This window comes from Staurois parvus, unplaced genomic scaffold (assembly GCF_062004578.1).
Source record: "Staurois parvus isolate SC_StPar_1 unplaced genomic scaffold, SC_StPar_1.0 ptg000303l, whole genome shotgun sequence".
NCBI lineage: Eukaryota > Metazoa > Chordata > Amphibia > Anura > Ranidae > Staurois > Staurois parvus.
In genome coordinates, this window is record NW_028318099.1 from 2,643,137 (window position 1) to 2,659,606 (window position 16,470).

A 16,470-nucleotide genomic window follows, 5' to 3' on the forward strand; every position below is an offset into this window, starting at 1 on the left:
GCGCACCAGTGCAAAAAAGCAAGGTCCATAAAGACATGGATGAGCGAGTTTGGGGTGAAGGAACTTGACTGGCCTGCACAGACTCCTGACCTCAGCCCTTAAAAACACATGTGGGATGAATTAGAGCGGAGACTGTGAGCCAGGCCTTCTCGTCCAACATCAGTGCCTGATCTCACAAATGCGCTTCTGGAAGAATGGTCAAACATTCCCATAGACACACTCCTAAACCTTGTGGATGGCCTTCCAAGAAGAGTTGAAGCTGTTATAGCTGCAAAGGGTGGGCCAACTCAATAGTGAACCTTACGGACTAAGACTGGGATGTTATTAAAGTTCATGTGTGTGTAAAGGCAGGCGTCCCAATACTTTTGGCAATATAGTATATATATATATATATATGTCATATATATCGTGCAGTTGCAGAGAAAACATTGTAATGCCACATCTGCAAGTATTTCAATGTATTTCCTAATAGATACCAGTGGTGGTATAATAAACTATGTGCATATATTTCAGAAGTATTGCTTTGAAATAAGCAGCCACAAATGAAACAGAGGCTATAAAGCTAATGGCAGGTGCTTTAGCAGTATAATTGTTTTTGTTAAGATGGTACAGGGCACAAATGGTATGACTGCAATCCCAGAACAATTTAAAATTGTTACTTTTATTTGTGTTTTTGAAACATTGCGTTCATTAACTTTATTGGACAGGAACATAATGAAAAGATGCTTTCCATTTTAAGTGAAACAAATATTTGATCTAAATAATTTTATTTTTCAGGAAAATATGGAAATTGGCTAAACCTTATCATGAATGTCCTCAAAATGTATTACATTGTGGAATGCATGAACTTGAGTCCATGAATATCTTCACTTTGAACAAAAACAGTTTGTACTATGCTCATTTTTTAATAAGAGAAGGCTTCACAATTTGCATCATTTAGTTATATCTAAGAATTCCAATTTTGAAAGTTAGTCAACTTTCCTGGACGTGATTGCAAGAGGGAAATGGCCCCCAAATTGAACGGAATTATTGTCCAAAAAATAACCAAGCCCTGGGTTCTGTTTGAGAGGGTTCAGCAAGCTTCAAAGAAGTTCAGATGCAAAACCATAACCCCACTGAATTCAATGGGTGCTGAATCTGTATAATCAAAAATGTCCATTTTTTAGGCTACAGGTAAATGGTTGTCAAAAAATAGCATTTGGGCTGGACCTGGGGAACATGTGTCAATACAAAAAAAAAATTCTATTTGGCCAGGAGCAGTGATTTTTTTTTTTAAACACTGACATTTGCAAAGAAAAATGGTTTTAAATAGAGAGCAAATTACATTTCCCTTCTGGCTGCTATATACACTGCTCAAAAATTTAAAGGAACACTTTTTAATCAGAGTATAGCAGAAAGTCAATTAAACTCCTGGGATATTGATCTGGTCAATACGTGCCATTGCCAGAAGGTTTGCTGTGTCTCCCAGCACAGTCTCAAGAGCATGGAGGAGATTCCAGGAGACAGGCAGTTACTCTAGGAGAGCTGGACATGGCCGTAGAAGGTGCTTAACCCATCAGCAGGATCGGTATCTGCTCCTTTGTACAAGGAGGAACAGGATGAGCACTGCCAGAGCCCTACAAAATTACCTCTAGCAGGCCACTGGTGTGAACGTCTCTGACCAAACAATCAGAAACAGACTTCCTGCGTGTGGCCTGAGGGCCTGATGTCCTCTAGTGGACCCTGTGCTCACTGCCCAGCACCATAGAGCTTGAGTGGCATTTGCCATTGAACACCAGAATTGGCAGGTCCGCCACTTGCACCCTGTGCTTTTCACATATGAGAGCAGGCTCACCCTGAGCACATGTGACAGACAAGAAAGGGTCTGGAGAAGCCATGGAGAATGTTATGCTGCCTGTAACATTGTTCGGCATGACCGTTTTGATGGTGGGTCAGTGATGGCCTGGGGAGACATATCCATGGAGGGATGCACATACCTCTACAGTCTAGACAATTGCACCCTGACTGCCATTAGCTATCGGGATGAAATCCTTGGACCTATTGTCAAACCCTACGCTGGTGCAGTGGGTCATGGGTTCCTCCTGGTGCACGACAATGCCTGACCTCATGTGGAGAGAGTATGCAGGCAGTTCCTGGCGGTTGAAGGAATTGATACCATTGAATGGCCTCCACCCTCGCCTGACCTAAATTTAATAGAACACATTTGGGATATCATGTTTCTGTCTATCTGACGTCGCCAGGTTGCACGTCAGGCTGTCCAGGAGCTCAGTGATGTCCTGGTCCAGATTTGGGAGGAAATACCACAGGACACCATCCGTTGTGTCATTAGGAGCATGCCCCAACATTGTCAGGCATGCTTACAAGCACATGGGGGCCCTACAAACCACTGAGTACCATTTTGAGTTGCTGTAATGAAATTCCAGCAAAATGGACTAGCCTTCTGTATAATTTTTTCACTTTGATATTTGGGGTGTCTTTGAATTCAGTCCTCTGTAGGTTGATAATTTTCACTTCCATCAAACAATAAGGCATCCTTACATTCCTAACACATTACTCAGTCCATATCAGTATAGATATCCAACATGATATTTTTCCCCATTTAGATCTGATGTGTTTTCAAAGTGTTCCTTTTTTTGACCAGTGTAGAAAATTAGCACACAGACACCCTCTAAAGGTCTCCCAAAATGCCAGTGACCAAATCTGGGCAGTGGTGATGAGGTTATTTCCTCAGCCTGATGGCTTGATATTCCTGTATCCATATTTGTATGATGTTATCTAGCAGATACAAGAAACTGCATCACTGATAATTTCTCATTTAACCAGTATTGTTTTAACCTGTTGTTATACGGCAGGGGTCTCCATACTTTTCAGTAAGAGGGCCACATTGTATATTTTGCAAATATTCTCATGCTGGAAAAATCAGTTTTACAAATAAATGAATACAATTTAAATGAATCAATAAATATGTTCCAAGAAATAGCTTCACATCAGAAGCCCCCGTCTCACCAGAAGTCTCCTTTTTCACATCAGAAGCCCCCAATCACATCAGAACCCCATTTTACACCAGCAACCCCCCTTCACATCCAGGCCCCCATTGCACTATAGAGTGTCCCACTGCACATCAGAGCCTCCCTTGCACATAAGACGAGTCCTCAGTCCTCTTGTCCTAATCTTACAATCACCACAGCAGCAGCATGTCACAGAACAATACGTGAAACAGGTCTGGAGAGAGGGCAGGAGGCAGAGCAGGTCATCCTCTGAGTGTTGCAGCAGCCCTGGATCAGCATCATGTGTTTCCACTCTATGGTCAGGCCAGCGGCCAGTTCAGCTGCAGCACCATAACAATGAATGATACCATGGGGGTAGCTTTACTAAAACTGGTGCACTCAGAATCTGATGCAGCAGTGCATGGTAGCCAATCAGCTTCAAACTTTAGGTTGGTCAGGTAAGCTTTCACAATAAAACCCGAAAGCTGATTCGTTTCTGTGAAGAGTGGCATCATATTTTGCACTCTCCATTGTTAGTAAATAAACCCCACATGTCCTGGGCACTCAGCGTCATTGGATGTTATGGTGCATGGGACATTATCCCACACACAAAACAGTTGGGCCCCAATGAGCTGGTAAGCAGAAGAGAATATTACATACTGCTGAACTGCTAGAGTAGCTTAACTCTTCTTAGTTGACCTAGTATAGGGTTTAGTTGCTCTCTACACCCATTGCTTGTTTTTTGCAGCACCTTTCTTTCTACTGTTCAACTATTTGTAATATATTTCTTGCTATAGTTTAAAATTTTGCTGTGTCATTACTGTAAAAATACATGAAATATTATATATTAAAGTGACCGTGCGGGAATGACAGCCTCCTAGGCATGTGCAGGAGTGACGTCATCCCACATCAGCCAATGAAGCTGTCGAAAAAACAGTGCTGGCATTGATGAGAGACAGGACCATTGGAGGAGTAGTAAGTATAAACTGCCTTTAGTTACACTTTAATAATGATCATTTAATCATTTGAAATTTTGTATCATGTACAGTGATAAAAACCTGGTCGATCCTGCCGTTGACAGACACAGCCTCCTCTGTGTGCCCACTGCAGCCTCCAATGCTATGCTGTGGCAGTTGCCATCTGTACTACAAATGCTTGTTTTTCTGTGAACATGCAATCCAGTGACTTCCTAGTTAGTTCTGATCTAGGCCGCCAACATGACAAAAGAGTAACTTTTGTGAATATTTACTCAGTGATAAGTCACAGACCCCTTCCTCCCTCTCCCTTCCATAATAACTGGTGGTGCAGATCTAACAGGGCATGAATGATGGAGTAGTCAAGTCCCTCTTAGCCCCACAGCATATGTTATCAGATGCTAGCATTTCCTCCCAAAGATTTTTCCCTTCAGACAGGAACAAGTAAGGAAAGATCACATGACCGTTCATGAATAAAATAAGGCATTCACTATATTATTATTATTATACAGGATTTATATAGCACCAACAGTTTGCTCTGAGCTGTACATTATAATGGGAGACAGTACATGAGACAGTACAGTAACAATACAATTCAATACACGAGGGGTTCGAGGGCCCTGCTCCTTGGAGCTTACAATCTATCACATTTAGATTTAGATGTGATTTTTAAAAAATTATATGCTGAAGCATTATTTGTATAGGTTATAAAAACATCTATGCCACTTAACCCTTATGTCTTTACTTTATGTGTCTCTAAATACATCTGCTGGTATGATACAATTGTTTGGGCTTATGTAGTGTATAATTGCATTATGGTAGATGTAAAGAGATTAATTAAAAAGTGGTTTTATATCAGATCTATAAACCTATATATCAGATTTTTGTTCAATAATTTCCAAGATTACACGTGGAAAACTTGGGGATACTTTCTTGTGCAAAATACTAAGGCTAGCCAGGATAGGAAAGGGGCTGTGAACAGTTGGCTTGTAAAGAATGGGGTATGGAGGTTTAAATCTGGTCCTGGTCAGAATGTACCACCTAGTATGGACATGACCTCAGCACAAGGTTTCCCAATCATGCCAAATGCTTCTTTGACAGTAATCTTACATGTGCACTGCTACAGTAATCATCAATGAACTATGAATAGTCAGAACACACGCAATGTTGGAGGTTGTGCTTTTGAAACAATGTCTAGAGTAAAAACAAAAGCCATGTTACCCATCAGATTACATATTGCCTATGAGTCAGTTGTGATAAAAGTAATAAAAAATAACACAGATAATTGTGAAACCATAAAAATAAAAGAAACAATATGTGATTTGTCTATAACACATTATAAGGTATTCTAAGCCTTTCTACCTGTCCTTTAAATATTCTATGTGAGGATTTATTAATTGGGTTTGCCTTTGCAAGCTTGAGGAATCTTCTCATCCTGCCCCACTTCCTAAAGCAGGAGTCTCCAAACGTTCTAAAGGGGCTAGTTTACTGTCCTTCAGACTTTAGGGGGGCCAGTGGGAGTAAAAAATGCCCTGGTATCAGAATGAGTAAGCAATGCCTTGTCTAATGGGAGGAATAATGCCTCATTGCTGGTGTCAGTGGGAAAAATATTGCCCCATTTTTGGTGTCAGTGGGAGGAATAGTGCTCCATCATTTGTGTCAATGAGCGGAATAGTGCCCATCATTGGTAGGAGTGGGAGAAATAGTGCCATATTGTTGGTATCATTGGAAAGAATTATCCCCCCATTGTTAGAATAGAAACACCTGCATGCCTACTTCATTTCAAAAACTACTGTTGAAGAATCCCATGGTGGCTGGCTACATTCTCGAAAGCCTGGACATTCAGTCATATGACTTCTGCTGTAGGAGGAGGAGTTCAGGTCACTTTCAGCAGAGATCAAGTGACCATGTTGCCAAGCCATGTGGCAATGTGATCTGAAACAGTAGGATCTGCAAAACAATATATTCCAAGACTTTTGTTTCTTATATTTTAAGAATTTCATGTAATGATCAGTAAATAGGAGATGAGTAAGAGTATGAGAGTATGAGGAAAGTAAATGATAATAATCATAATAATAATATCCTGAAAAGAAACACAGACTGTGAAAGTTGTAGTGTCCCCCTACACAAGTGGTCACAAGTTCCAACCTTATACTAGTCAGTAGAGATTGGCCCTTTTACACTGGTGGTCAATAAAGAAATGCCCCCTTACACTACTAGTTAGTGGAGAAGCGCCCCCCCTTACAACGGTAGTTAGTGGAGAAGCACCCTCATTTCAGCAACAGTCAGTGGACAATTGCCCCCTTACAATGGTGGCCAGTAAAGAAGGGCCACTTATACTGTGATCAGTGGAGAAATGCAGTCTTATATTGGCTGTCAATGGGGAAGGACCCCCTTACATTAGTGGTCAGTGTTGAAGTAGGACCATACAATGGATTTCAGTTAAAATTTGAGAAAGCCTGCCTTAGCCAATACTAAACATAGCTGAACCTTGTGTTACTTGCCCAGATAATACAGTTCTTCAAGTTCTTTCAATTGATCATGATTGCGTAAGTATACAGAGTTATGATATTTCCCTGTAAGTGCCTCTGTAACAGCACACACAGATCAATTGGAACAAATGTTTCTCTTAAGAAATATCTTCTATTGATTTTACAAAAGCAATCTTCTAAGTTTTATGCGATCAGATATTAGTGACTTTGCTAAGCTGCAAGACTTTAAAGAATATGTTATCCCAACATTTCATATTCCTGATATGTGCCTGTTGTACTATGTACTTGTGTTAAAGGTTTCCTGTTAACTTTGCATTGCTTCCTTTGTGTGAAATTCCCAGTGATCCTGCCGGTCTCCCTGCTTTCCTATTTCAAATTGTCCACACTAGGCATGACAGCACACCCTTCAAAGTTTAGGTTTCTGACTGTGCTGGGAGTACAGCCTACCTGTCCTCCTGTGATCAGACATTTGCTGACACCCCCCCCCCCCCCACCACCACCACCACACACACACACAGAGTCATTCACAGCCATTCACTAGGAAACGCATTGTGCTGTAGTTTCTCATCCCCCACCTCTGTGAGCCCTTTTTGTAGCTGAGAACAGAGATGAGAGCTGGGATTACTTATACAAAAAAGGGAAAAAGGTATTTAAAAAGTTTTTTAAGTATGTACACAATTGTTTTGCCTTTCATTTCTATTTTAAACTGAAGGTTTGTTTTACGAGGTAACGGTTTACATATACTTTAAAGGCTTGTAAGGGATATACATAATACCGAAACTGTGAAACTACATAGTGACAACAGTAGTCACCAAAGACCTCCATATTTCAGTCTTGTAAAGACTTCTGTTCACTGAAGTTATGGCTTCCTTTAAACAAGAAATGACAAGAAGACTTAAGTCACAAAACCCCGAAAGCCTTGAACACGAAATTTACTCTAAACAGTGGTACATACTTGCTTAGGAGAACTGGGGCTGCCTCATTGGAGACATTGTGCTTACACTTGTTACCAAAAATTAATATGGCAGTCCTGACATTTCTGTCTGGAATGCTGGGCTTTGGAATTCCTTGTTAAGCTAAGGGTTTCTCCTAGTATATCACTTAAGTTGGCCAAACAGAAATTGAAGCTCGGCCGGTTCAGCAGGGATTGGCTAAGATATGTTCTATGTATGAGCAGGCTGATTGTACCCAAGTTGATCCATTGATTGACTTGGGTACAACCAACCTGCTGGATTTTTTGACATTCGATTACTGTCAGCAGCTATAGCCACTAGCAATAACCACTGTGTGCTGCCCACAGGGAAAGGAGCCCCACACACCCCTGCCGACAAAGCACAATAGTGCTGTGGGATGCATTTCCTCCTCAACACAGTTAGTGTTGATGGGAGAATCAAGTGATTTTCTGTTCATCCACATGTGGTGGAAGAAAAAAAAATCGCATCATAAATGGGCTGATTTATTTATTTTCAGGAACTAATATAGCACCGTCAATTTATGCAGCGCTTTACATATTTATTGTGCATCAATCATCAATCCCTAAGCCTCAAGGGGGGGGAAATCTAAGGTTCCTAACTCACATTCATACATACACGAGGGCCAATTTTGACAGGATCCAATTAACCTACCAGCATGTCTTTGTAGTGTGGGAGGAAACTGGAGAACCCAGAGGAAACCTACACAGATACAGAATGAACATGCAAACTCCAGGCAGGTGGTGCCATGGTTGAGATTTGAACCAACGACCCTAGTACTGCCAGGTGGATGTGTTAACCATTTAGCCACTGTGCTGTCCCAGCCACTGTGCTAACCTACCATCTCACCCTCAGATTATTAAGAGCTCTGCATTAGATATATTGGATTAATTTTGCTCTTCCCTGGCAGCTTGATGTCCTTTAGAACACACAAAGGCCCCCGTGTTGGGAAGTACAAGGGCATCCCCAACTTTCAGAGACTCTGGAAAAAGCATCCCCCAACCTCCCCTTCCACAGTGACAATGGGCAGAGCTGTACAGTGGATAAACTTCTGCACCAGTGAGCGACCTTGCTGTGTCTAGCGCCTGGTGCCCAGCAAGTTCGTCTGACACATGACAGACCCAGCAGGGTTGATTTACCAAAGACAAAAATGTTCATTTTGCAAGGGAAGTTGCACTTTGCATAAGGAATTTTCCCAGAGCCTTGAGAATGCAGTGATATTTCACTTTGCAAAGAATACCCCATTATTTGCAAGGATATTAGGAAAAACATTTTCTTGCACATGATTGGATGATGGACGTCATCTGAGCTTCACCTCATCAATTAAGGTCTGGGGATAATCCCCTTGCAAAGTGAACAGCTTTTTTATTTTTAGTAAATCAACCCCCTACCTCCATGATATCGAACTATGCATACCCAACAGCAATTAAGTTCAACCATCTGATGCTATAAAACACAAAAATTCTGCATGTGTTTATTATTATTATAATACAGGATTTATATTATTATAATAATTATAATTTATCAATAAAAAATATCAAAAGTCTTGTTACATTTGTAAATATATGTCCAAAACAATGTATAAAAGCTGCGATAATTCAACAAGAAATGGCAAAATACAGTAGAAATATGTAAGGTACTGTAGCCAATAGGAATAGGTTACTGTAGTCACCCTGGTAAACAATGATGTGTTGTTATGGGTTACAGCATTTTGTACCTTCTTTTTTTTTTTTTTTTTTTTTTAAATCTCTCAGATATAGTATATACATAGTTCAGCACACACAAACCTCTATTTTAAAATCACAAAAGCAGACAGAGGAAATATTACTGGCTCTAAAAAGAAGTGAAATGCTAAGAGCACTGTCTAAATGAAATGCCTTTAGGGCTGAATGTCTTACCTCTGAGCACAATTCCCACTGACTGTGGAACACAAAAGTACAGATGTTCCCTACCAAGAGGAGAATGTTCCAAGTCTCACTCCATTAGGATCTCCTGTTATGAGCATACACTGAACTTAATCCTGTTCACTCTGAATCATTGCTCACTGCTATTCCAGTCTTATCTTTATTACTTCAAGGATGCTCTTAACCCTTCTCACTGATAAGAACCCCTGTTGTGGATGTTAATGGGGTCCTGGAATCAAGTCAGCTGCTTCATGAGACCACACCAATGCAGACAATCAAAGTTCTTTTTTTGATGTGATTCTACTCTGGTACTTTGCACCCTATGGCACTTCTCATATATGCTCCTACCACATTTATTGGGACAGAGAAGAAAATATTTCTATGGCAGTGCTGCCACCCAGAACAAAGCATAAAGATCACAACAAGATTCCAATGAATGTAATGAAAACAAGCTGAAAAAAACATAAGAACATCAGAAGCCAGAGGCGAGACAGAAATATTCATGACATACACAATTGCAGCTTTATTCCCTAGTCTGGACCAACTGCATTATACAAGATATTAAAGATCTATTTTTTTTAATTATAATGTGTCCACAGACTGATATGAAGATGATGTTAACCACTTGCCCTCCAGAGGATTTACCCCCTTCCTGACGAGGCCATTTTTTTGCGATATGACGCTGCATTATTTTAACTGAAAATTGCGCAGTCATGCAGCGCTGCTCCCAAATTAACTTTACGTCCTTTTTTTGCCCACAAATAGAGCTTTCTTTTGGTGGTATTTGATCACTTGTGCATTTTTTATTTTTTGCGCTATGAGCAAAAAATAACCAACAATTTTGAGAAAAAAATATTTTTAACTTTATGCTATTATACATGTCCAGTAAAAAAAAAATGTAAAAATCAAATTTCGTCATACATTTAGGCCAAAATGTATTCTGCTACATGTCTTGGCTAAAAAAAATCCCAATGTGTGTAAGTTAATTGGTTTATGTGAAAGTTATAGTGTTTACAAATGGCAGTATATTTCTTTATTTCAGGTACTTATATAGCTCTGTCAATTTACGCTGCGCTTTACATATATATTATACATTCACATCAGTCCCTAGCCCTCAAGGGGAGTACAATCTAAGGTCCCTAACTCACATTCATGCATACACATACTAGGGACAATTTAGACAGGATCCAATTCACCTACCAGCATGTCTTTGGAGTGTGGGAAGAAACCGGAGTACCCGGAGGAAACCCACGCAGGCACAGGGAGAACATGCAAACTCCAGGCAGGTGGTGCCGTGGTTGGGATTAGATCCAACGACCCTAGTACTGCCAGGCGGAAGTACTAACTATTTAGCCATTGTGCTGCCTGTATATATACTGGAATTTTTTTTTTATGAGTAATGGCCGCGATCAGCAACTGCGGGACTGCGGCGGGCATTCTGACACTGGGGGTTACTGACTTGGTGTCACTGTCATCCCCAGTGACACCAATACAGTGATCTGTGCTAATAAAAAGCACTGACACTGTACTAATGACACTGGGCAGGAAGGGGTTAACATGAGGGACGATCAAAGGGTCAACTGTGTGCTGTTTTACTATGTGCTGTGTGTGTGCTTTACACTGTAAGCACACTGCTATGCATGGCTCTGTTATGAAGAGCCATACAAAGCAGTGTGCACGAGCTGACAGGGGAGAGATCTGTATTGTTTACATACAGGTCTCTCCCCCGTCGGAGATACTCGGCGATCACCGGGTGCCAGCGAGGAATCACCAGCCCGGACCTGGTGATTGACAGCCGAGGCCGCGAATGACGGAACTTCAAAATCACATATATATATATATATATACATGATTTTGCACACCGTACCACCCTGTAGCAGTATCTCTGCTATAGGACGGCGCAGAAGTGGTTAAAGCTTAATTTACTGCTGTCTTTTATTGCTATAATGCTATCTTATCTCCTTCACACCACCTCCCAGAAGCCCTTTAACTGGGCTTTAATGCCCAGGAGGAGTTTGTGTTTTCTCCATTGTGACCACTGTGATTGACTTGTTAAAGCATATATCACCAGCTCACCAAGGATCCTTGAACTAGTGTCCAGAAATCTACTGAAGAGATCACATCACAGCATAAAATTGTAACATTTCAGAGCCACGCGAGACCCCTTCTTCAGGCATGAGACAAGTGCAAGAGTGATGTTTAAAGTGGTTGTAAACCTCAGACATGAAATCTGAACAAAGCACACATTTCTATAGTGTTTTCTTGCCTCCCTCCAAAGCACTAAGGCTACGTTCACACTAGCCTTGTGTGCAGGCGGCAGAGAGGCGTTTGGAAAGCATTTTTACCGCTTCCCAAACGCCTCTGCCAATTCTGCACATTACAGCACATGGTGCTGTTCTAACGGGAGCGTTTGCGTCGCGGCAAAACGGACGCCTCTGGTCGAGTCAGGAGGCTTTGAAGCCTCCTATTCTCGTCTATGGTGCCGCTCCGCAAATGCCCGGCCGGCGTTTGCGGTGCGGTTGCGACGCGTTTGCAGGGCGTTTGCGGAGCGGTAACACCACTCAAACTGCATTATAGGCGTTTGTGGGGCGTTATTAACGCTCGGCAAACGCCTAGCAACTGCCGCTAAACTGCGCATGCGGCGTTTGCGGAGAGTTTTCCGAGCGTTAAAAAACGCTCCGCAAACGCCGGACCAACGCTTGCCAAACGCTATAGGGGCGTTTGGCAAGCGTTGGCAAAACAGCCTAGTGTGAACAAGCCCTAAGTGTCATTTCCGTCTTCTGCCTCGTTCCTCTACTATCAACATGAATCACTTCTGACAGTTTTCCTGATGACTGGGGAAGGACCTCTAGCTGATTGATAGCCTCAGCTCTGTTCCTGTGTGCTGTGAGGAGGGGTTGTGTCCCTTTCCTCCAATCAGCTCTCAGAGCTCTTGTACAGTGTGTAACTGCAGTTCCCCACCCCCTGCTTTGTGAGCTTTTCATCTCTGAGTTTTACAGGGATGTACAGGACAGAATGTTGCAGATAAACAGGTACAACTTATATAGGATGATTTGTTCCATCTCTGTGTATCACCTAAGGCCAGCCACCTCACTGGGTATAGGGAAGAGATTACAACCACTTTAAAGAACCCTCCACCAATCGTGTGACCGCATCTAACTCTAATGCCTTTTCAATTCCACAGCCTTATATAAGTCACCCTTTGACTATAACTGGGCTTTAAATCGGTATTAAACCAAAAAGAAAACATTTATTTTATTGCAGCTTACCAATTCTTGGATATGAGCTCTGCATTAGTTTGCTTTTTTAGGCTTTCTTTCTTCTATTTCCTTCTGGTGATCCAGCCAGTAATTGTTTTTCAAAAGAACAAGCTCTCTTCCAGATGTATCAGTTTACAGGAATGAGACAAACTATTTAACACTGGCATTAAATCTATCAGCGTTTATCTATTGATGTAATATATCTTTATACTAAAATTATAAAACTGTTTGTTGCAATGACTTATAAAGTGTTATCTGGAGTTAGGCTTCAATTATTTTAGTGTATTTCAATTTGCTAATACATATACCATTCCTCTCTCCCCAGACCGACAATGCTACTGTCCAAAGGTGCCCCCTGTGCTCCTTCATCCAGAGTGGGGGCACTCTAACACAGATCTCCAGGTGACCAGATCTCCAGGTGAAAACCGAGGGGAAAAGCCTAAAACAAAAGAAAATGAATGTAGCCACCACATCTAATGAATGAAAAGCATTTTCTCCTTTGGGTGCTTTAAGAATGACATAAAAATAGAACTGCCGTACTCAAAATATTGAATAATAGCCATATTTACACAAGTCATATAGTTAGAAATATTCAAATTGTTTTATTTTAAGCCCTCATGCACACTGAATGTTTTCATAACGCTGGTAATATTAGCTGTGTAAAGTCACATTAAAAACATGAGTTTTTCAGCTTTTCCAGTGTTTTCGCATTAGCGTTTAGCGGAGTTTTGCCGCAATTAGTGGTGTTTTCCTGCATTTTTCCGCCACTGTTTTCAGAATTAGATAATTTTTACAGCTAAAAAAACTACTTTAGAAAACCACTAGTCCTGGGTTTTTTTCCAGCCAAAAAATGTCCCAGCCAAAAAACGTTGATTCCAGTCTATGTGTGCATGAACACATAGGATAACATGCTGGGGGGATTACTGGCTGTAGAAAAGAAACATCAAAAGCCAAAAACAGCCGCTGTAAAAATGTCCAGTGTGTATGAGGACTTATGCAGGCCATAGACGGTTTGTTTATCGGCTGATTTTTCATCCGAAAAACGAAACATATGTCGTTCTGTTGCCACCAATGATTGCAAAAATCGTCCGTTTTTCGCACATTTTCCAGCATGACCAATAAAAGAAATGAGGAGGAACCGCGAAAATCGGCCAATGCCATTGCCCCACTAACAGTGCGAAAATTATTCTTTTGGACAAAAAATCGACCGATAAACGAACCGTCTATGGCCTGCATTAAGGTCCAAATCCTTTTTATCCAATACTGGTTGCCATCCACCAGCACAGCTGACAGAACCAACTTCCAAGAGAGGATTTTCTATCACCTGGGTGTATTGAACTAATTTGGCTGCCAAAATCATGCTTATGGTCTGCTTACTAAAGGAGTTCAACCTCCCTGGCGGTATTCCCGAGTGTAGCTCGGGGTAAAATGTCTGTACCAAAAGCAGTAACCCTGAGCTACACTCGGGCTTACCATGCAGCGTTGCTCAGGGATTCCCTGCAACCCTTACCGTGTCCTTCACTCCCGCGACGCGTCCCCTGCCGTGTCCCTGGCCATCTCCTGCAGCCGATGCCGGCATCCGGCTTCAGTGTTCCAGTCCCTGCGAGCGTCGGGACGTACGGGGGCAAATTTTAAATTTTTTAGAAACTGTCATTTTCTAATAAATGAATTTGACATAGTATAACATTACTGTATCAAACCATTTCACATACATTCTGTCCCGAGTGCTTTGTCCCGAGCCCTGCCTGCATTTTTACTGTTCTTTCTGCCTGGAAACTTAGAAACGTCCATGGCGTCCAAAAAGTGTCCCTTTAGGTCAAAATCTGTTTTAGACCGGCTAGAGAACAGCGATAGTAAATCAGAACCACTTGCAGAATTGAGTGATAATGATTTGTGGGGAAATTCGTCATCAGACACTGAAAATGATTTTGCGACTTTGCTCAGTGATGTGCGAACTTGGCGCTATATTTCAAATTTCAGTGTTTTTGGTTTGATTACATTATTGAATTAAATGTATTATTATTATATTATAATTTTTATGATTATTTATTAAATTATAATTTATGATTTTGTGTTTCAAGTTTTATCCTACCCGGGATGTTTACTAGACTCTTGTTCAGACAGATTTTAGTGAGTTATTGCTATAAATTACAGGCCTACAATAAAAAAAATACATATTTCCATACAAAAAAAAGTACCGCTTTCAGCACAGAAATATGGACATAATCAGACCACTAGGGAGGTTAATATGGAATGACTATATTATTAAAAGTATGTATATAGTTCTGTCAATTTACACAGCAATTTATATATATAAATATATATTGTACATTCATATCAGTCCCTTACGAGCTTAGGAGCTTGCAATCTAAGGTCCCCAAGGCTAAGTTCACACTAGCTTTGTTAGCAGGCGTTAGACAGGTGTTTGGGAAACGTTTTTAACGCTCCTGAAACACCTATGAAAATTCTACACATGGCAGTGCTGTTCACACTGAAGTTTTAGCTTCACTGCAAAATTGATGCCTCATCAAGTCAGGAGGAGTTGAAGCCTTCCATTCAAGTCTATGGTGACCTTCCTCAAATGCCTGGCAGGCGTTTGCAGGGCTGTTGCGAGGCAGTTGCGGGGCGTTTGTGGAGCGTTAATACCATTAAACTTCATTATAGGTGTTTGTGGTGCCGTTTTAATGCTTGGCAAACGCTTATCAAACGCCTCAAAAACGCGCATAGGGCGTTTGAGGAGCGTTAAAAACGCTTCCCAAATGCTTGTCTAATGCTTGTCAAATACCTGTATAGGGGAGTTTGGCAAGAGTTAGAAATTAGTCAAGTGTGAACATCCCTTACTCACATTCATAGATACACATACTAGGGCCAATTTAGACAGGAGCCAATTCACCTACCAGCGTGTCTTTAGAGTGTAGAAGGAAACCAGAGTACACAGAGGAAACCCATGCAGTCACAGGGAGAACATGCAAACTCCATGAAGGTAGTGTCATGGTTGGGATTCAAAGCAATGACCCTAGTGCTGCTAGATGGAAGTGTTAACCACTTAGCTACTGTGCTGCCCACTTGAGCTCCAGAAGGTTTTACCCCCTTCATGACCAGGCCATTTTTTGCTATTGTATACTGCGCTACTTTAACCGGCAATTGCTCAGTCATGCAACGCTGTAACCAAATTAAATGTAAGTAATTTTTTTCACACAAACAGAGCTTTCTTTTGGTGGTATTTGATCATCACTTTTTTTTATTTTTTATTATATAAAAGAAAAAAGACTGAAAATTGTGAATAAAAACTGTATTTTCTACTTTCTGTTATAAAACATATACAATAAAAAAACTTCATCATATACAATAAAAGAAAACACATTTCTTCAAAAAGTTAGGTCAAAGTGTATTCTGCTATATGTGTTTGGTAAATCCCAAAAAATGTATATTATTTGGTTTGTGTGAATGTTATAGCATCTACAAACTATGGGATATATACTGGAATTTATGCAGCTATGACACTATACTGGTAATGGCGGTGGCGATTTATAGTGGGACTGTTATAGTGTGGTAGACAATGGTGCACTAGCTGACACTAGCTAGAAGATACACTTGCTGACTAACTGACATCAATAGTGACACTAATACAGTGACTAGTGCGAATACTGAAGCAGTTAACATCAAGGGGAAATAAAAGGGTAACTGTGTATCTATCAAGTGTAATATGTGCTGCATTTTCCTTTAGATCTGGCTGTTTTTTTCTCCCTGTTTTGCAGGGAGAAGAAACAGCCAGATTGCTGATCTGTGTACAGAGCCCTGTGTGTTTGTAAACACGGGGCTCTGTGCTGTGATTGGCTACAGCCAATCAGCAGGTTTCAGCCATAAATCATTGGCCGGGAT

The 16,470-nt window shown here is 41.0% G+C and overlaps 1 protein-coding gene across 1 annotated transcript in view; it reads right to left on the reverse strand.

Moving 5' to 3' along the window:
* ASAH2 (N-acylsphingosine amidohydrolase 2) overlaps positions 1 to 9,461 on the reverse strand; it is a 100,665-nt gene extending 91,204 nt beyond the window's left edge. Inside the window, exon 1 of the mRNA XM_089683092.1 lies at positions 9,323 to 9,461. The gene's annotated coding sequence lies outside the window, so the exon portion shown is untranslated. The remainder of the gene's footprint in view (positions 1 to 9,322) is intronic.
* Between the last annotated feature and the right edge of the window lie 7,009 nt (positions 9,462 to 16,470).